Source organism: Callithrix jacchus, chromosome 10, assembly GCF_049354715.1.
Source record: "Callithrix jacchus isolate 240 chromosome 10, calJac240_pri, whole genome shotgun sequence".
Classification (NCBI taxonomy): domain Eukaryota; kingdom Metazoa; phylum Chordata; class Mammalia; order Primates; family Cebidae; genus Callithrix; species Callithrix jacchus.
The window spans coordinates 106339091-106362422 of NC_133511.1; the positions used below are offsets into that span (position 1 = coordinate 106339091).

A 23332-nucleotide genomic window follows, 5' to 3' on the forward strand; every position below is an offset into this window, starting at 1 on the left:
CGGTTACCAGATATTGAGTATGTGCCTCAATCAAATGAGTTGAATACTTTTTGAAATGACTGTATTTGTTGTTCTTTTTTTCTCATCTTTGCATCCCTAGAACACAGTACATGACTCACATTGTTGACTCAATAAATATGTGCTGAATAAGTCTGTGAATGAATGATTGATTGAAGGCCCAAATCAGAGAACAAGGAGATTCCATCAATTAATTGAAAAAGAAACTATGAGTAACTTCAAATATTAAGCATAATGTTGAATCTAGGAGGGTTTTGGAATAAATATAGACTACATCTCGAGGGGGCAAAGATGTCAAGATTGTCCTGGACTAGGAAGAACTGTGTGTTTAACTAGCTCACCACCATCATCAAATTAATTTGCTAAAAATGGTATCTTGTGGCACAGTATTTCTTTCTTTCTTTCTTATGCATATTCTACCTAGCACAATAATCCCTTTAAACCTGCACTCTTAGAAATTTATTTATTTCTTTATTTGCCCTTTGTAGTAGATTAAATTGTGGCTACAAAGATACTAGGTTCTAATCTCTGCAACTTGTAAATGTTACCTCATTTTGAAAAAAAGTTGTTACAGATATGATTAAGGATCTTGAAATGAGATGAGCCATGTAGGCTCTACATAGCATCGAAAGCATCTTTATGAGAGAAGGGTAAAGGAATATTTGACATACAGAGGCGAAGATGGCAGATACCAGAGAGGCAGAGATTAGGGGGGTGTGGCCACAAGTCAAGCAACACCAGCAGTTATCAGAAGGTGGAAGCTATAAGGAATGTACTGTCACCTAGAGTTTCTTGAAACAGTGTGGCCCTGTCAACACTTTCCTTTGGGGCTTCTGGCCTCCAGAACTATAAGAGAATAAATTTCTGTTGTTTCACACAACGAAGTCTGTCATAATTTGCTAAAGCAACCATAGGAAACTAGCACATTCATAAAGCTAAACCTTACTTTGCCTCCAAAAGAGATTCATCATTCTATCATACTGATTATCTACCAGGCATTGTTCTATACGCTGAAGATGAAAGAGAAAAACTTTTCTGTAAAGATTTCTTATCCCTTCTTTCTTTACCAGGTCGTCCTATAATTGCTTACATCCTCATCTGTACCACCTCTGTTTCTTGTATGTAATTTCATTACAGCCCTTGTCATTATATAATAATTGGTATTTAGTTCTATCATTACTTAAGGAAAAGGCTAATTTTACAAAATTTATTTCTCTTTCCCTAAGACATTGCACAGTATCCTGTTATGAGTATGTACTCAGAAAATATTTGGTGAATTAAGTTAAATTGAATTATAAAGGTTCAATAAAACCTTTCAAACACATAAAGGTTTTATATATGATTCCAATAAGGCAAATAAAATGCACACTTTCTTCTTTTTGGAAGATGACAATGTTAATGACATTCTGGTAAACATTCAGACATTAAAAACTGCATGCATTACAGAACTAATTGATATCATTGGCAAGAAAGAAGCCAGCCATTATCATCCTAAGATGTGTTGAGTCACACAATTGCACGACATACTTTCAATTATTCATAGGGACTTGTTTTCCTGTGAAAGGAACATTCCACAGCTCCAGAAAACAACAGAGGGTAAAATGTTAGGCATAAAAGATTTTCTAAAAGTTTCAATTAGAAGATAATTTGGTAGAGTGGTACGATTATTTTATGAGTATACTGAGTAGGTGAGATCCCTGGCTTTGCATCTTAGAAAAAGGATGATGACCTAGGGGTAATAAGAGGTGGCAACAATTATTTAACTGGTTTGTATTAGAAATTATATTAGAAAGTCCAGATTGTAATTTCCAATGTGTTGACTAAGGCACAAGTACGTCAGCTTTGTCTTTGAGCTTTAACTCTGGAGCAGCACAAGCCCTGGAGATTTAGCTCCTGCACCATTGCCAGCCACAATTTTGGTGCATGTTTTGCTTAATTCTTACCAACATCCTTGTGGGACATCCCTTAATGTATTCTTCATGAGCAGTCATAACCCCTTGATTTCTATTTTTTGTGAACCTAGAAGTTGCAAGCTTGCTGGAAACAAAGAGACTTCACTTGAAGTTTCCTTAGAAGAACATATTTTACTCGATTGTATGGTTCTTGGAATCCATTCATCTTGAAACTTCATTGCACAGTAAGCACATTGTTTTTAACTAAGTTCAGTGGAGTGGCTGTTGAAGGAGGCTGATGAAGATTTAAAGGTCTGCCCGAATCAATTATGGGAAACGTTTAACTTCTTCCTCTACCCTACATCCCTTTCCAAAGCAGTTCTTTCCTCTCCCTCTTTTAATGATGGGCTCATCTGTTTAGAGATTTTGGAATAGAGTAATATGGGGCATATCCAGTTCTTGTCTGACTAAAGTAGACCTACTATAGAACTGCTCTCACCCATTGCCCTGCTCTCCTATTCTTAAGTTAGGTTATACATATAGATATTTTTGGTTTTACAAAAACTCACAAGACTTTTCAAGATGGAGTACCCAATGTAACTAGTATCTCTGAATAATTAATCTCTCTTTTTCACTTTCCTTCTCACTCCCCCTAAGTACAGACAATAATTTAAACATTGTATAGTTTTCCAAATTAAAACCTGACCCTTTTCACTCAATAAAAGTTTCCTCTTTGCACATATTCATTTCAGGAATAAGGCACCATAAATCTGGAATTAAACAAAGCCATCTTCCACGTGATGACTCAAATACTGAGAAAAGCAACGTTCTGAGTCAGAGGAAGGATTTTAGCATTTTGTGAACAGATTTTTGTGTTTTGTTATTCAGCTTTGTGTAGGATTTAATGATCTGAATCGATTCTTTGTAAAACCCACGGACCCATCTACGCAAAGCAAAAATAAACAGACTTGTTAGGAAAGATCACAGCAATTGAAGGATTGGGAGCACACATGTGTCTGCCCCAGTGTTGCTGCAATTGCATGATGGAAGGCCTCTTGATATTATTAAGCTGAGAGACAATGCAATTACCCAAGGCTAACCCATGACATTGACCACCGGTGGCCCATACTATCATTGTATTTGTAATCTATCTCTATTTTCTCCAATACTATTAGATATTGAATAAATATCTTATTAAAAGCAAACAAAAATGTCTTGATCTTTTTAATATCTTACAATGTGATTGTAGAATTAGTATTTCTGTCACACTTTGATTGTCTTTTTTACAAATAGGTTAAAATAATTCCCACTTAACATTAGCGAATTTCTAATAGTTCTCTATGATTGGCAAGTCATTTTGCAAACACTGTTGGCAAGTCATTTTGCAAACACTGTGAGCTAGGCACTATTATAGGCACTGAAGAGGTACCAATGAACAAAACAGAAAAGGTGCCCGAGAGCTGATATTACAATGAATATAGTGAACAAGTAAGTTTTCTTGTATATTAGAAGCTTATAAGGATTACTTAAAAAAAAAGAAAAATATTACAAGGAAAGGAGAGAGGTATTAGCAGTATTAAATAAGATAATTGAGGTGAACCTTACTGGGAAGTGAGATTTGAGTGAAGGCTTTCTTTGAAGAGGTGAAGTAATTAGCCAGGCAGATATCTGGCACTGCTCTGGCTTGCATGGTTTTGTTCCCTTTAAAACTCATGCTGAAGCTACCAGGAATACAACAGTGTTGGGAGGTGGGGCCTAATGGGAGGTGTTTACGTCATGAGGGTTCTACTTCATGGATGGATTAATGCCACTATGAAAGGGATTGGAGAAGTGGGTTTGCTGTCTTCTTCTCTTCTGCTATGTGAAGGACAGCATCCTTTTCCTCTGGAAGCCCTATCTTGGAAGAGGAGTGACCAGATCTTCACAAGAACCAAACCTGACAGCACCTTGATCTTGGGCTTCCCAGATTCCAGAACTGACAGAAGTAAATTTGTTTTTTATAAATTACCCAGTCTCAGGCATTCTACTACAGCAGCTCAAAATGAATTAAGATGAGGGTAAATGTTCCAGGCAGGGGACGAGCAGAAACAAAGGATTTTATAAGGCAGGATGTATAATAGCTTCACGGATCAGCCAGGAGGCCAGTTTTATTTAACTGGAGGAAGACAGGGAGATGCGGAATGCACAAATGTAAGAGAAATAAGAAAGAACATACCACAAAGGCTGTGTGGGTCCTCTACAGCTTTTGTAAAAGTTCATAGGATCATATGTGGGAAAAAAAGAATTTTACTCAACACAAGTATTTATTCCTTATTCTCTATATCTAATTATGCATTGTTTCCTTAGCAGTATATACTCTCTTAAATCCATTATTGGCAGAGGTAACCAAAATTATGCTTGGGCTCCTATAAACTTGCATGAAAGTCCACATATCTTTCAAATATTTCTGTTTATGAGATCTGTAGTTACAGGGCAGGCCAAATCATCATCTCAACAGAAAAGAAAATAAGCACACAGCTTTATTTCTTTCTGAATTGGTATTTGAGATGATTTTGATTTAGAAAGCATTTTTATTTAAGATTTACTAATATTTTTTGATGTTTAAATTTTTTGTGTATATAGTAGGTATGTATATTTACAGGGTTCATGAGATGCTTTCATATAGGCACACAATACAAAATAACCTTAACATGGAAAATGAGGTATCCATTCCCTCAAGCATTTATCCATTGTGTTACTAACAATCCATTGAATAATTAAATTATTATTGACAATATTCACCTTGTTGTGCTATCAAATACTAGCTCCTAATCATTCTTTCTCTCTCTTTTTTTCTTTTGCCTGTTGACCATCCCCACTTCTCCTCCTAATTCCCCAACTACCCTTCCCAGCCTCTAGTGCTGTTCTCATGAGTTAGCACATTTATTTCCACATTAAGCCTATGAGAAATATACTATTGTTTTCTTCCATTTTGCAGATGAGGAAAATGAGACTCTAAAAACAATTATCAATCTGCTAAAGTTGGCAGAGGGAGTAAGCAGCAGATCCTGAATTCTATTCCTGTCAGCATGATTCCAGAGCACATGTCCCCTAGTTATCAGGTTATGCCACATCATTTTGTAAACTGGAAAGTTTTTCAAGGATTTTTAAGGTATTTTTGAAAAGTAATCATTAGATTGGTTCCAAAAAGAGAAAACTACAATTTTAGGTCAAGGCAAATGAAAGGGAGTTAGAAGGATCCCATATGCACTATGATTAGAGTTAATGGTCACAGGTACAGAGGACCCAAAGGAATTCACTAGTTATACAATCAGGTAAGTGCTATTAACTCACCTGAGTCATTGAGCCACCACTTCTTACAGGAAGAAAAGGCAACTGATACCTTTGTTCCTGTACAAAGCAGTGAGCATGGGAGGAGAAGGCTTTTGGGATAAACAACAAAGTTCACCCCAAACAAAAACTATCACTCATGCCTTTCTCTTACATTTATGCTTTTATACACTCTCAAAGACAAATCAGTTCATCAGAGTCAGAGGGCAGACATTACCCAAATTAAAGATGAATAGACAATCTACAATTACCAAATGTTTGAAAACGACAGCACCATGAAAATTATCAAGCTCAATGGATAGGAAAAAATATAATACACAAGACCACAGAATTATAAGGCAAACAAAAGATTTTAAAAGATCTAAAATTATGGTTTTGGATATTTAAGAGGTTGATCATATTCTTAAGACAAGAACTGGACTTTGCAGAAATAAGACAAAAGGAAATATTGGAAATGAAACACATAATTGATGTAATTAAAAACTCAGTAGGCCAGACATGGTAGCTGAGGCCTGTAATCCCAGTACTTTGGGAGGCTGAGGCAGAAGGGTTGCTTGAGGTCAGGAGTTCAAGACTAGCCAGGGCAACACAGGGAGACCCCATCTCTACAAAAATAATTTAGAAAAACTAGCCTGGCATGGTGGTCTGCACTTTCAGTCCTAGCTATTTGTGAGGATAAATGTAGATTTCATGAGCTCAGGAACTCGAGATTACAATGAGCTGTGATCATGCCACTGTACCACAGCCTGGGCAACAGAGAAAGACCCTGTCTCTAAGAAAATAAATACATAAAAATTAAAAATAAATAAAATTTGATAGGAAGGCTAGATGGTGGGATGGACAATGTTGATGAGCAAATTAGGGAGCTGAAAGAGGAAGCAACATTATTGTTCCAGAATGCCAAAGGGCAGAGAATGGGGTAGAGAAATGAAGGATTGACCTAAAAGACTCACTGTCTAAGAGGAGTATGAGAATTAACTAAAAGTAACAATGGGCAGAAAGATTTTTTTTTTAATTCCATCAACAAGAATAGTAACATTTAATATAGTGAAAGCCAGTATTCACTGAACAACTACTTTATTGTGATGATCTATGTTCTAAAACCTTTGCAGCTATGGATTTATTTACTACTCAATTATCATGTGAGGAATACTCAAGTATTATACCAATTTTACACATAAGAAAACTGATATATTTGAACCTGGAAAAGAAAATATCCAACATATGAAGAAGGAAAGCTGTTTACCCTGGAGAGATCAATCAATTTTATAAAAAGATAAGTTGAAAAGGATGCCACACCTGGCCATGGTTACTAAGTATTACGCCCAATACTGTCTTATTAAGTGTATTTGATATAGTAGAATATCATAGAGCCATGACAAAGAATGATGCGCATTGATGGGTAATAAATTCTAGTCAGGCATTAATGAAAAAAGAAAACTCCTGAAAATAGAGACCAAATATGCTTTATCTAAAAGTGCACACACAGATACACACACACATGAATGGCAATTAAAAGTATTAGAAAGCCATCATTACAAAGTGGTTACCTCCAGGTAGAGAAGAAAAATAAATGTTAAAGGGGAAAGTGAAAAGAAATTTTAAAATTTCATCCTGCATGCTTCTGCCACAAGATTTGATAATGATAGCATATTAATCAACATATAAGCTAAAATATAGATTATCTGGCTGGACACAGTGACATGTGTCTGTTGTCCCAGCTACTAGGGAGACTGAGATGAGAAAATGACTTCATACCAGGAGTTCAAGGCTGTATTGCACCATGACCATACCTATGAATAGCCATTGCACGCCAGCCTAGGGAAAACAGCAAAACCCTGTTTCAAAAAATCAAATAAAATATAGAATGCCTGGAAGTAAGATTCCTGTGTACATTTTCCCACTAGAAATTTTTACTAATTTTGTCAAAATTCTTCGCAATTTGAATTTGAAAATATTATACTGAACATGAGTTGCTAATCTTAAGAAAAATGACCACACTTTCAAATAGGAATACATGAATTTATCTCCAATAAGTCTTAAAAAGCTTGAAAGATGTGACTTGGCATGCATGTCTTTATTAATGTAATTAACGAACATTCTTGAGTATGATGCCTGTGGCTGGCTGTATAAGAATAAATTAAGAATAATGATAAGTAATATTCTCCTCTCAGAATTCATTGTCTAGCAAAGGATACGGACACTCAACTGACAATTTTACAATTTGCTAAGTGCTAATATTTTTATCAGAACCTTGAGAAGTAAATTCTCATAGTACTGAGATATTATGTGCCTGAAGCAAAGAAAGGAACATGATATTTAAGAAGAAAAGTTCAGTTTTCTTTTTGAGAAAGAATCAACACAGTCCACTAATTGAGATAAAAGAACTACCAGCATATTTATTTTGGTTTTTGAGTAGTGAGAACAACTGATGATTTACTTTAGACATAATGCTTCTGTGTGCTGTAAGTCATCCAAATAGAGTAGCAGTCCTGTAGAAGACTAATAAACCATGTATTTCCTGTTTTTGTATTAAAGACTCAAGAAAAACAAATGACTATCATAACTACAAATAAGAAATAGTTTACTCCATGTAACCTACTATGCTTTTAAAGATGAGATTCTTTAAAAAGGACATTCCATGGACAATATAGAAATTTTATGTCCCATATGTCCTGCTTACATATATACAATAAATATTAACATAGTAAAGAACATGAGAAATCCTATAGCAAAAAAGAAATGCCTAAATAATTTAATCACAGAGTGTCTCCTGCTTATTTTTGTTTCCCTGAAAAATGTTACATCTTGTATAGAGCTTTGAAAAAAATGTCATATGCTTTACACGGATGCTATGTAATATTCTCTTAAGTGAATACTATTAAATCCAGACACTCACCAGGAACTTTGTCTGGTCTTGGAGGTACACTGGTATTAAGTACCACTTCCATCTTTACAAGATTCCTACAGGCATCTTTATGAAACTCAGAGATATCAAATACCCTTTAATTAGAATAGACGCCATGGACACTTGGGGTCACCTACGAAAAACTCTAACTGCTACCGTGTAGTGATATTCTGTGTCAAAAACTGGCTTCTGCATTGCGTTGCTGGCTCTGCCAAAAACTCCTGTTTTACATTGAGTCTAATACAGTTCATCTTACCTGCATGTGAAATAAAAATATAATTTTTAAAAATTTTCATAGGGGTATGATTCTACATGATCAACTGACTATTTAAATTATAGTATAAAGTTGTCTAACTCATTCAACCCAACAGGGCTACCCTAGTCATGGAGAGGTAATGAGTAACAACACCTCTAGGTGGTCTCACAAATGGAACATGAATCCAGAAAAAATATAGATGTAAGTAAACCACAACTGTGATTTATTGTGGAAGGAATGCTTTTTATCTACTATTAATATTTGTTTCTGCAGGATTAGAATTAATTAGGGTTATAGTCTTGGCTTATCTTGGCCCTATTTATCCACTCTGTGCCTCACAATGTAGGAGATTTTTCTGATTGCTAAATTGGGAAGGAATATAATGTTTCTTCTTTTCTCTGGATAGCACATGTCCTCTTCTGTGGCTCTGTGCTATAACTCTTCCCCATTGCCTTTGACTGGACAATAAGTCTATTCAATGCAAGGTTCACAGTGAGCTGTCTATTTGACTCTCAGACTAAGCTATGTCACCCATCTTGCCTTTATCTCCAATAAAGGCAATATATTATTATCCCGAACACCTTAATATTTTCTGTTACTTCTGACTTATTTCCAATGAGTTCAGATACTTGGCAGAGGAGAGGGATATTATTTACTGAGCTCCCTCAGTGATACCCATAATTTCAGAACAGCCACGCATCATTTAGTAACAGTGACACATTCTGAGAAACTCATCACTAGGTGACTTCTTCATTGTGCAAAAATCATAGGGTGCAAAAATCAGAGCATACACAAACCTAGATTACTACTACCTATTTTTAATTTATTCCTATATCCTACTATACACCTAGGCTATATGGTTTGTAGCTCCTTAGGTTACAAACCTGTGCAGCATGTTATTGTATTATTACCGTAGGCAAGAAATACAATAGCAATTATTGTAGTACCTAAATATATGTAAACATAAAAGGTACAGTAAAATATAGTAGGAAAGATAAAAAAATGGTACAGCTGTATCAGGTACTTTACATGAATGGAGCTTACAGGGCTGAAAGTTGCTTTGGGAGAGCCAGTGAATGAGTAGGGGTGACCATGAAGGCCTGGGACATTATTTTACACTACTGCAGATTTTATGAACCCAGTGCAATTAAGCTATACTAAATTTATTTTCTTAAATTGTTTCTTCAAAAATTAATTAATCTTAGTGATACGGTTTGGCACTGTGATCCCACTCAAATCTCATCTGGAATTGTACTCCCATAATCCCACGTGTTGAGGGAGAAAGCTGGTGGGAGATAATTTGAAATATGGGGGTAGTTTCCCCCATAATGTTCTCATGGTAGTGGATAAGTCTCATAAGTTCTGATGGTTTTGTCAGAAGTTTCTGCTTTTGCATCTTTCTCATTTTCTCTTGCTGCCACCATGTAAGAAGTGCCTTTTGCCTCCCTCCATGATTCTGAGGTTTCCCCAGCCTCAGAATTTAATTATAACTCTAAGTTCAATTAAACCTCTTTTTCTTCCCAGTCTCAAGTATGTCTTTATCAGCAGCATGAAAACAGACTAATAAACTTAGTTTACTGTAACCTTTCTTTTTGCTTTTGTTTTTGTTTTGAGAAAGGTCTTGCTCTGTCACCCAGGCTGGAGGGCAATGGTGCAATCTCTGCTCACTGCAGCCTCTGGCTCCTGGGTTCAAACGATTCTCTTGCCTCAGCCTCCTGAGTAGCTGGGATTATAGGTTCCTGCCACCATGCCTGGTTAATTTTTGTATTTATAGTAGAGACGGGGTTTCTTCATGTTGGCCAGGCTAGCATCAAACTCCTGATCTGAAGTGATCTGCTCACCTCGGCCTCCCAAAGTGATGGGATAACAGGCATGAGCCACCATGCCTCACCAGTTACTGTATTTTTTACTTTAAAAACTTTTTTATTTGTATATTTAATCAGTGTGGATATATAATTGTTGTATATATTTACGGGGTACATCTGATATTTTGATAGAAGCCTACAGCATGTAATGATCAAATCAAAGTAATTGAGATATCCATCAACTCAAACATTTATCAATTATTTTAATTCTCTGTCTCTTTTCTAACAGCACTATTTAAAAATAAACCCACTGTTTTGCTGTATGAAAAAATTTTCTTTATATTTTTATTACATACTTATTTTCTACTTTTTTTTTTACTTTTTTACTTTTTAAATTTTTGTTAACTAAGACACAACACATACAGTATTAGCCTGTGTCTACAGTCAGGGTCATAAATATCACAGGCTTCCATTTCCACATCTCCTTCCAGTAGAAGGTCTTCAGGGACAGTAACAAGTCTGAAGCCAGTGTCTCCTATGATAACAATGTCTTCTTCAGTATTTCCTGAGGAACCTGCCTGAGGCTGTTTTAGAGTTATATATTCTTTTACATAAGTAGAAGGAGAACACTCTAAAACAATAATACACAGTATAGAATAGTAAACATATAAACCAATAGCATAGTTATTTACTATTGTTATCGAGTATTATATACTGTACATAACCATATATGCTGCACTTCTGTATGACTGGCAGTGCAGCAGTATTCTTGACCACAAGCAGCTGAATCATATATTACACAATTATATTAGGACAGCTATGAGGTCACTGGGCAATAGGAATTTTTCATCTCCATTATAATGATATGGGATCACCATTGTATGTGAGATGCATTGCTGATTGAAATGTCATTATGTGGCGTATGACCGTCACGATTCAGGGATGTTGCTCTGTGAAGGATTTTACAGAGTTTTCTCTCAGAAAACTCAATTGGTTGGGTAAATATGAGAAGTGACATTTCTTTTCTGCCAAGTAATACCTTCAGTATATTATACACGTCATCTTATTTATTCTCATAACCTATAGATGAGGTAAAAATGACTAATCTTACCACTTCAGGAGAACGTGAGGCTCAGAGAGTTTCAATAATCTATACAAAGTTACATAGCTTCTAAATTTCTCACTCCACTATGCAAGTAAGTTTATTACATAAAATTTCAATAATTGCTAAATTATGCAACATTAACATCTTAATGTTAAACCCAGCACAATTCAGCTCAAACTTATAGGAGACTGAATGTCTTCTAGTTTGTAATAATGTAAAGAGGGTCCCCAAAACTTGTGGTGTGGATCCAGTTCTAGCTTTGCCACCTTGGACAAATAATGTATGGGCTTTAAAACTGTATTTAAGTCAAAAAAAGCATAATGAGAGCCTTTATGAAATGAAACAAGGTGTTGCATGTTATGTTGCATATTAAGTCTTCAGCACAGAGCCCAGAACATAGAAATTATGTAATATATCTGTTTGGTCCTCAATGCTTGAAAGCACAGCCACACATACTTAACTGTATTTTCCCTAGTCCCTGGAATAATTTGCATTGTTGTTCTTCAGTACAAGCAAATGCCTAGTGGAAATACTTTATTTTTTCATGTAATTGTTACTGCTTACTGTAACATATATTCCTTGATGACATATAGTCATACCTTAATACATTAAGCTTTAAGATCCAGCCCAAGGCATGTGGAATTATAACTAGTGAAATGATGTACCTAAATAAAATAAAGATCATTTTTATGATCTTTTTTTATAAATTCAAAATTTTATTTGAATTTATTCAAAGAAAGTTTCTATTTTGATAAATTCACTAACTCTAAAACGCAGACAGTTTGTGTCCTCTGTTAGACATGTTCTCTTTCCTGAGTTCTAACCCCTTTTTCCTGGTTATCTTCTCAGAATGAAAATCCTGAGTACAGCTATGACAAATAGAACCATAGTCTTGTGGGGTTAAAGAATTACTCAAAAGACAAGGATTTACATTTGCCACTGTTTCTGCAGGAACGAACATAGCTCTGGGGAAGCAATCAATATTTGTTAAAATGAATTAATTGAATATGATTCACTTTATGCCAGAGGAATGAGGGCAAACGCACACAAGTATGATGCTTACCTTACGTGATGCCTTTTACAGACACCATCACAATACACCTTTCACAATGGCATGTGATGATTAGAATTAACACAACTCCTCTACCCCATAAAAACTAAAGCTTAGAAAGGCTAAATGCCATGCCTAAAATTTACCAAGTGCTTATTAGTAGCAAATACTGAATTCAGAGCTTTCTATGTTTTATTAGAATGCCATGACTTCTATCGCTACATATTGGATGCAGCAAAATCAGTGACATACATTTTATTCAGACAGATCAGTAGAAATATATAGATAGATACAGATGGTATAGATATATTTTCTGGAAAAAGAGATACAAGAACACTTCATTAGCACTCCCAACACTTACTAGATCTCTTATGTAGCACTATGTAGAAGGTTGCTGGTATGCTTGGATTGAAAACAAAATGCTTTCTCAGCACTAGAACCTAACCCAGAAGTATAATTCTGCTAATTCCTCTGAGCAGGAGGTGCTGCTGACAGTGCTTTCCCTCTTGGACAATGTCTATGAGGATGCACCTGAACATCCCATTGATTTGGAGAGAGAACACAGGCTGGCTCTGGCTCCAGCAGATCAGCACATTTTATTATCAAAAACTGTAGCAGTAAATGGAAAACATTTACTCTACCACCTAATTCATACCACTCCTCCCTGGGGTGTGTTGACTCTAATCCTTGGTCCAGTTTGCCTAAAACAAATCAAGCTGTAGGGAACCACTTCAGCACCTAATCAACTCCGCAACTGGAAACACTTTTCTCACACCCACATCTAATTAACAGTAATAATACAACTAATGTGATTATACTGATACTTTGACCCAAATGCAGAAAAGCGTCACCAAATTAAGCGAAGCAGAAGCTTCCCAGTACCTGTCCATCTCTCATCTCAATGACTGCCAATAAAAAAATCATGAGCCATACACTCCCCAGTCAATGATGCTCTCCTGCAATGAATTTGCATAATGAATAGCAAAACTGAAATAAACACTAATTATGTACTGAATGGGATGTGGAGAGGTGATTCAAGTAATTTGACTAGCTAATCAGCAGGAGATTATTCTCAGCTATGTCTGTATATACCGGAAATTGACTACCTGATGAAAATGCAAATAAAGTGGTCCAATGGTCAGGACAGTGGCCCTGACAGACACAGACATCAGGCCAGCATGGTTCTGTTATTGTTTGATTGCCTGTGAATAATATGCTTACATTTTAGCTGTATCTAGCATTTGTTGACCATCTATAGGCCAGGCATCTACCCAGCTTCTGGGTAAGCAGGTGACCCAATCTGGATGCTTCTGGTCCTGATTATGGCAGGTGGACTGAACGGGCATGTAGATTCTGAATGACCACCAGGCCAGCTGCTCTCAGGACTCCGTATAATCTAACAAATTTAATCTTCATAATTTTATATTTTAAAAAACTAATGAGTTAGCTAAGGCACAGAGTTTAAGAAACTGGACAATAGCTTACAACTGATGAAGAGTGATCCACAGAATTGACCCAAGATGTCTTGTTCAAAATCCAGGCTCTCCACTATTTACTTAAAACACGTTTTTTCATCTTTAGGAACACAGTGGGCACTTACTCGCGGTTTGTTGCAAGAGGACAGCTATCCTCTAAGAATTGTTTTCAATCTCTAATCTGTACTTAATGATAACTCTAACTTTGGGAACCTTCATCAGTCGAACAACGCATATTCGGTGAAGGTAGGATAGGCCTTTGCAGTTGCCTGACATTTAATACAGGAATACATGAATCCAAATTTCAAGTGGGAGAATCCAAATTTGGGAGATAAAGATGCTCGATTATACATCTAAGATGTTTGGTTTCAGAACTGAGTGATTCAATAAATTACTAAGATTCAATTTTAATTGACTACTCTTCACAGGGGTAGTGAAGAGTAAAACCATCATCAGAAATACCCTTCCGTGGTTCCCTAAACCAGGCAAATCTCTTTCAGCCAAAATGCCAATGGTCATGATGAAAGTTCAATCACTTCTAACATCACTACAGGTCCCAGACTACCACTGAAGCAGATCTGAGACAGAAGTCACTGTCCTCTATAATAATGCCCCATGCCAGGAGCTTTACATACATAATCACCATTCCTCACAAGGAACTTGTAAAATAGTATTATTAGTCCTATCTTACAAACAAGAAAATGAACTCTGAGATTTTTAACTAACTTGCTCAGCATTACACAAAGTAGTTTTTAAAAGCTACAATTCAAAACTAGATTGTCTTCAAAGTTCTTAAACCATCCTCAAAAAGGTTTCAAGGTCTGTAAATATTCTCTCAACAATTCCTTGATTAAAAGAATATAATATTTTTCAAAACATTTCTTACGCCATTTCCTATTCTTTTACAATTTTTTTCAGCATTGAGGACAAGCATTTAAAAAGCAAGTCTAAAATTAAAGTACAGCCTAGAAAACTGCTACTGATTCTGCCTTCTCTTCAAAGAGTGATATTTCATGACTATTAATTCACTGAGTTAATTCACGTGTAATTGCACACCAATCCACAGGAGCCCCCTGGTATCCTGTAATACAAGAAACTTGTTCTATGCCCCAGTCATTACTCTTCTAGATTTTATCACATATACTTCCACATGGTGATTCTATAACTATGCTGGATGGGAAGACATCAGTGTGAGTAAATACCAGGGGATTCTATCATAGAGAATCCGAGCCAATTAGAATATTTGGGCTGCAAAATATTTTATTTTCCATCATTGTATTTGGTCCATTATAGATAATGCTGAAAAAATCTTTTGGCATGATCTTTTCAATTAGAAATAATTGCATTCAATACTTATTGCACTTAAGTAATAGCCATAAATAAGCAAGACCATGGCCTTCAAGGAGATCCCAGATAGCAACTAAAAAGTAGCAAGCTTTATAAAAGCACATAAATACTACATACTTCAATTCCCCCCTTTCAATTTCATTGTAAAATTAACAAGGAAAACCATGGTGGGATATTTAATATAAAATAAATCACTGGATAAGATGAAAATGTTTTTAAAAATTCCTTTATATGAATTTTTATGAAATTCCTTTATAAAAATTCCTTTATATGGTTAAACTGTTAGAAGACATTTTTGTTCTACTTAAATATGAGAGGATTCTGTTTCATGAAAAATAAACACATTTACCTTAAGGGGGTATAATTACTGAAACAATGTGATGAAGCATAAATATAATTTACCTGGGTGATCTCAGGCATTCTCATAACTTCACATTTCACATACATAATGACTCCATTACTGATATAAAATCTCAGCTTTTTGGTTTATTTTCCAAAACTATCAAGATAGACTAGATATTTTTACTTGCGTGACTTGCAAGTAGGGTAAACTTCCCATCACAAAAATTCCAGATGACACTGGAAAATAATATTTCTTACCAAGACTTAGGTTGCTGGGTTTACTTAACTACAATTAGCAGGTGATCCAACCTGGATGCTTCTGGTCCTGATTATGACAGGCAGACTGAAAGGGCATGTGGACACTGAATGAACACCAGGCCAGCTGCTGGGAAAAACAGTTATGGCATCTCACCTCATTATGTCCACTTCTGATTAATATTCTCCTGGGGTTTAATAAGCTGCTTTCTTATTACCTAAAACTCTTCCAGATCAGTCACACACAGGTTAAAGGCAAATGATGATCCAGCAAGAGGGACAAGATATGAGGAAGTGTGATTATTTTCAGATGACTCAAATCAGCCTAGTGTTAACAAAGGGCAGCGGGGGGATACCTGGTTGACAGACTCACTTACTTTTCTGAAACTTAAATTAAAAAAAAATCCAATGTGCCAAGCTACAAGAAAGCCAGCTATTTTACATTCTTAATCAATAAAGTCTGAATGCCATCAATTCAATATTGATAACAGGAAATAAAATTGCTGCCGCATCTTAAATTATGTAGCCCTAAAAAGCCCATAAAATATTGTTCTGTAATTTGCTTTCCTGACCTTTGTATATCACAAGGCCATATGCTCTTGAAGAAGTTGCTAATTCTCCCAGACTCACTGGTATCCCAAACCACAATCACAAAGCCATTCTGAGGTTCTTGCCTACTTCCTCCAAAGGTCATTTCTCCAAAGTCCTTCCCTAGAACATCTATCCTTTGCTCTTTGTACTAACAACATTGAAATCTTCCTTTTCTATGCTAACATTGTCCTTGTAGTTGTATAATTACTCAGGTCTTATGCCATTAATTTTTCATTCGTGGATGAATCTGTATTTCTAAAATTCCTGTTCTCTTGTGACATGGTAAAAGGCCCATAAAACTGCATACCTCAACCATACCTCAGCTTTCTGTTGAAACTGCTGTCTATAACCCAAATGTGAATAAGTAATTAAGGACTGTGATCCCCACCCTACCCAGACAATGTGTAAACAAATTCTAATCTTAGCTTTTGTGAACAATCAGAATGTCAAATAGTCCCTGGCCCTTGGAATGCCCGGAGCATCCCCTCACCCTCATCTCCACCCAGAAGGTGATTTGCAGAATCCACTAGCCCTCAGAATGTCTGAAGCCTTTCATCCCCATGCCGGCTCCTCACCCCCACTCCCAAGGTGGTTTTATGGGTATAAAAAGGTCTTGTCACCCTTCTTTCTCTGCCACTGGTTGGAGAGACATGAGTCCTCTGTGGTCACTGGCAATCAACCCTGCAATTTGGCATACTTTTGTCTTGGTGTTGACTTTCTATGCTCGGTCCAGCATAACATTTGGAGGTCACACTGAGATTTTCTATTTTTCATCACTAGACAAAAGCCATCTCAGAATCTCAACCAGGTGGCTGCTCCCACCTCGGGGACCTCTAGGGGAGGCGCCCCCTGAGTTGGCCCAGGGCCCCAGAGAGTCACCGTGGAGGAGAGCGCCCACCCAGCCTATGTTAACCCAAAATTCTTCAGGGTCCTAAAAGCCTCTGGAGGTAAGTTTGGTTTGGAATCGGGGGACTAGTTCAAAGGAAGGGCCTGAGTTGGGCGACTGACGAGTCATTGCAACTCTGACCAGGCAGGCCTCACCGAGATGTCACTTGAGGCCTCTGGTAGCTGATATAGTGGGTATCAGCTTCTGGTAGCTGGCATAGTGGGTGTCAGCATTCGATTGTTTTCTGTAACCTCGGTGTGAGCGAGAGAGTGTATGTGTATATATGTAGTCCCATGGCTGAAAGCAACGGGGCTCGAGTGGGCCTTCACCTGCGGTTCCACGGGAGTGTCATAAGGCATAACAGTGATTCACCTCAGAGCTGTCCTACTCGGACTTCCATCCTGAGGTGACCAGGCCCGGGGGTTAAACGGGTACACCTTAGCCAAGATGCCCCTGAAAGACCCCTCCGGGGTTGTAACCGGGCAGGCAACTGATTGGCCCCCCTTTTGGGAGGCTCCCACCCTTTGTTTGTCACTCTTGTATGTGGTCCTGTGTCGTCTGTAAATTTGTCAGTTTTATTAGAAGCCTGCTAGCAGACATACACTGGTTCAGGCCATCTTCTTTTGAGGTAGGGGATATTTTACAGTGGTTGATGAACCACTGGGTGCAGGGAACTTTTATTGATTATACCCCTGCAGAGATACTCTCTTCTTTTTCTCATCTTCTTCTTCTATCACTGAGCCCTCACTCTTTCTTCGTCCGCCAAGTGGCAGATAGTCTTAATTTTGTTGTCTTTATTTTCTTCCTTGTTATGATTATTGTGGCCTGTAAATTCTCCCAGCCACCTCCACCAGGAAAAGAGTATTTTTGCCCGTGCTGGGTCTGAGTCCATGTCGGGAAGGCAGTTGTGCCCTCAACACCTCGGAAGTAGTTTCTTTGGGGTTGTAGGAAACAAAGTCCTAGATCAGGGTTTACAAGTGCTCTTTGTCAGGCTGGAATGGAAAACTGGTAACTGCCTATTCTGTCAGAAAAGTGTCCAATGTTGTTATGGGCAGTGCCCGGTGGTGTATCACAGGGAGGCATACTGACATCATCCTAATTGTTGGAAATTCGGGTGCCATCAACCACTGAAGACAGATTGGCAACTCTTTTGCTCACTCTAAGAATTGTGGTGGGTACAAAATGCACACCCAGTTGATCTATTAGTTCATCTCTTTTGCCACATCCCCACTTTTCCACAGGCTTTAGATAGGAGAGCCTATAGTCGAGAGGATTATGCCTGAGCAGCACTAAACCTCCCTAGAGCTTATTCTTGCCAGTTGTGGTTTGCGGAGAGAGACACTGCCACCTTACCCTGGCCCTTATCCCCTGTTCCTTTGGATAGAACTAGAGACAGACCCACTAATTCAATTGTCTAGTCCTTGCAGGACCCGGGTGCAGAGGACCTACTAAAACCTGCTTTGGAGAGGGCAAAAGTTGAATTGGAGGCTTTCCAAAATTGGCTATACCAAAGAAAGAGAAAGTAACAAAAAAAAAAAAAGAGAGAGAGAGGGGAGACGCAGAACAGAGAGAAAGAGAGAGGAGATGGAGAACAGAGGGAAAGAGAGAAAAGGGGAAGAAGAGAGAGGAGAGAGAACAAGAAAGTAAGAGAGGGAAAGAAGAAAGAGGAGAGAGGAGACAGAGACAAAGAAAAGAGAACAAGGAGAGAGAGATAGGGAGACAGGAATTTAATGCTTTTCAGGGTCCCTGTGTCAAGGTGACCAAAAGCTGCAGGGGCAGGGAACTTGCAGCCAGCCCAGAGGCTTAGAGCTCAGTTTTTAAGCTGACACAAAAAGCGTTTTTTTCTCTGCGGGCAGGCAGCCCCATGCAGCCAGGCCACACTGCCTCAGGGTGCTGTATTTGCATCTAAAAACTGGCTTTAAGAACAGCTTTCTAACTCTTTGTAATGCAAGTTACTTGTTAGCACAGTAGTTAAAATGTAGCCTCCCCACCACCCCCCACCCCCCACAAGCTGCAAGGTTGTTAGTTCAAATCCTCAGTGAAGCCAGTCTTAAATTAGTAAAATCTCTCAGGGGAAAATTTAAAAACTGAAAGAAAAATCAAATAGGGTCATCTAGCTCCCGGCCTTGTACCCCTCTCCAATGCACTACGGCCAACTTCGAAGTTAGGTTTTCAGTTCAATGTGGCATAAAATTAACCCCTGGAGAACTCTGCTTGTTATCTAAACTAGAATGGTTGTCCTTAGGAATTAGGTGGCCTGACACTGGGGCCTACAACTCAAAAAAAAAAAAAATTACCCAGGCTGTATGAAAAATGGTCGCAGAACCTCCTGGACACCCTGACCAGTTTCTATACATTAACCGATGGTTGAATTTGGTCCCCCAATCCCGCTGTGGCTGAAACGTTGCATGAAACAGGCTAGATTTCAGGTCATATTAGCCAGCCCAAAGAAAGCCCCATCTGAGCCAGCCATTCTCCCTGCCCCAGCAGAAGATCAGAAATTACCTCCACCCTACTAAATGCCCACTGAACCAGGGCCTCAGCACCCCCTCAACAATACTAGTAACTAAACATTTCCCCCCTGCACACCCGCGGTGGGGCCCCACACCCACCAGCGGTCCTTCCTTTCCAAGAGGCGCCCCCAACAGGAGAAGACAATTGGGGTCGCCCATTCTTTGTTCATATACCCTTCTTGTCAAGTGACTTATATAACTGGAAGGTGATAGAAATTAAAGAGAGGGCCAAAACACCAAGGCTGGCACAAGCTTTATTAAGAGCAAGGGAAAAATCTGCTGGGCTGCACCCAAAATTGGCACACAGCACCCGCGGAGTGGCAAAAGGAATTTTTATGGCCTGCAGGCTGGCAGATGCCTCCAGTGTGAAGGAAGGGCTGTTGCAGGAGGGGAGGGGCTGGGGAATTGCTGAGTTTAATAGTTCCTGGGAGGGCTGGGGAACTGCTAACATGGCAAGAGGGGGAGGGTTAGAAACCTGCTGAGATGGAAAGTTCCCCGGGAGGGGGTCGTGCTGGGAGGCTGGGGCTCTTAAGGCGGTGGCAGGGTTTTACAATAGAGTAAGTTCTGTCAAAAAGCTCAACATCCCCCAATCTCTGAGAAGCCCCAGGCTTTGACAGGCTCTTAAAATCTGTACCGCAGACTCATCGCCCCACTTGGAATGACTGCCGACAATTATGACTGAGTTTGTTCACCACAGAGGAGAGGAGTAGAATTAGACAAGAAGCCCATAAAGCAATACTTGGGACGGGGGGAGGATCAGAAGATGCCAGGAACAAATTAATGCAATTTTCCCTTCCACCAGGCCCCAGTGGGACCCAAAAACCCCAGTGGGCATGCAGGCTTTGAACAATTTTCACCAGTACTTGTTAGAGGGGGTTAGGAGGGCAGCCCGAAAACCTACCAACCTCTCCAAGGTAGGAACTGTGACCCAGGGTCCACAGGAGTCCCCAGCCGCTTTCCTTGAGCACCTACAGGACGCTTATCGCACCTACACTCCTATTGACCCTGAGGCCCTGGAGAATCAGCAGACCATCAATCTGGCTTTTGTTTCCCAGTCTGTCCCAGACATCAAAAGAAAATTGCAAAAATTAAAGGGGTTCCAGAAAATAAATTTAGCTCAGCTGTTAGAGATTGCCCAAAAAGTTTTTAACAATAGGGACACCTTAGAGGCCAAGCAAGATACGGGAGTTACTAAGGCCATGCTAACAGCACTCCAGGAAACCCAAGTTATCGCAAGGGGACCAGAAATCCACCAGAGGCCCAGGAAGACTGTGAGGAGACCACCTTGTCACTACTAAGGACCCTACAGACTTTGGGCTACTGGGTCTCAGCCAAGAAGGCCCAAATATGCCAGTCGAGAGTCACTTATCTGGGCTATGTCATAGAAAAGGGAAACCAGGCACTGGCACCTAGCCAAGTCCAAGTGGTGCTACAAATACCCACCCCCACCATGAAACGCCAAGCTCATGGGTACACTAGGGTACTGCAGGCTATGGATTTTGGGATTTACTGAGATAGCCAAGACCTTGTATGCCTGCACTGGAGAAGATCAGCCCTTGACATGGACAGAGATAGAGCAACAGGCTTTTGACAAGCTTAAGACTGCCCTGACTACAGCCCCAGCCTTGGCCTTGCCAGACATCTTTAAACCTTTCCAGTTGTTTGTGCATGAAAAACAGGGAGTCACTAAGGGGGTGCTCACCCAAACTCTGGGACCCTGGTCCCAGTCAGTCACCTACCTCTCAAAAAATCTTGGCCCTGTAGCCTCCGGATGGTCAGCTTGCCTAAGAGAAGTGACAGCCACAGCCCTGTTAGTCAAAGAGGCAGACAAGCTGACTTTGAGTCAGGAGTTAAACTTAGTAGCTCCGCACGTGGTGGAGTCACTACTCCATGGATCCCCGGAAAAATGGATGTCAAATGCCCGCATAGTTCAATATCAGGACATACTTTTGGATCGGCCCCACATAAAGTTTTTAAAGACTACAGTTTTAAACCCTGCCACATTGCTACCTAACAGCGAGCCAGAGGAGCCCATGCATGACTGCTAACAAACTACAGATGTCCTCCACGCTGCTCGACCAGACCTCACCGATGTCCCCCTGCAGAACCCAGAAGAGGTACTGTATACAGATGGCAGCAGTTTCATGGTCGATGGAGTCAGGTATGCCGGGGCAGCTGTGGTCACTCAAGAGTGGGTTATTTGGGCTCAGGCTCTTCCACACGAAACCTCAGCCCAAAAGGCAGAACTCATAGCTCTGATAAAGGCCTTGGACTGGGCGGAGGGAAAAACTGTCAACATCTATACAGATAGCCAATATGCCTTTGCTACGGCCCGTGTGTATGGAGCCATTTATAAAGAAAGAAGGCTGCTTACCTCGGAGGAAAGAATCATCAAAAACAAAGAGGAAATCCTAGCCCTGCTAGAAGCTATATGGAAGCCCAAGGCAGTGGCATTAATACACTGCAAAGGAAACCAGAAAGAAGGTTCACCAGAGGCAAGGGGAAACAGGGCAGCTGACCTGCAGGCCAGACAGGCAGCCTTGGAGCCAGTAAAACCTCTGACTCTTCTTGTGACTCTGCCGGCCCCCAAACCTGCCTCCTACCCCAACGTACTCACCTGAGGAAGAAAACTTTTCTAAAGAACAGGAGGGACGTCAAAATTCCACAGGATGCTGGATTCTACCGGACATAAGGATTGTGCTCCCTGAGCCTTTAGGACAAACTCTAGTTAAGGACACACCAGGCCACTCACTTAGGACAAACAAAACTCACTGAGCTGTAGAGGACCAGATACTAAATTCCACATTTACATGAGATTGTTAGGGAAACTACTATTCATTGTAATGTATGTGCCAGAGTAAATCCAGGAGGCAGTAGTCTAGTCAGGCAGTGATAAGGCTTAGGGGTACTAACCCATGGGAACACTGGGAGGTAGATTTTACTGAAATAAAGCCCCCAGTGTGTCACTATAAATACCTCCTTGTGTTTGTAGACACTTTCTCTGGATGAGTTGAGGCTTTTCCTACTAGGTCAGAAACCGCACTGGCAGAAACAAAGAGATAGTTACAGGATCTGGTTCCTCGGTTCGGCTTGCCCCTGATGCTGGGATCAGATAATGGCCCTGCCTTTACGGCACAGTTTCACAGGGCCTGATGAAGGCCCTGGGCATATCCTGGAAGCTACACTGTGCCTATCGCCCCCAGAGTTCAGGGCAGGTTGAAAGGATGAACCGGACCATAAAGGAAACTTTAACAAAATTCATTCTAGAAACCAGTGAAAACTGGGTCAACCTGCTTCTTTTTGTCCTCCTCCGTGTCCAATGCACACCCTATCAAAAAGGCTTCTCCCCTTTTGAAATCAGGTTTGGGAGGCCCCCTCCCTTATTCCCCAGACCCGCAGATACCGTGCATGCTGAAGTCCATAACCACACACTCCTTAAGTCCTTACAGGCACTCCAGTCTGTTCAGTCCCAGGTGTACCCGCTCATCAGGGGAACTCAACCCACTCCAGTGGACCTCACTGATCAGCGGTACATCCCTTCCAGCCAGGGACAAGGTC

General features: G+C 39.5%; 1 protein-coding gene across 44 annotated transcripts in view; it reads right to left on the reverse strand.

Moving 5' to 3' along the window:
- Nucleotides 1–23332, reverse strand: part of LRRC4C (leucine rich repeat containing 4C) — a 1379884-nt gene that overhangs the window by 1065815 nt on the left and 290737 nt on the right. The window lies entirely within an intron of this gene.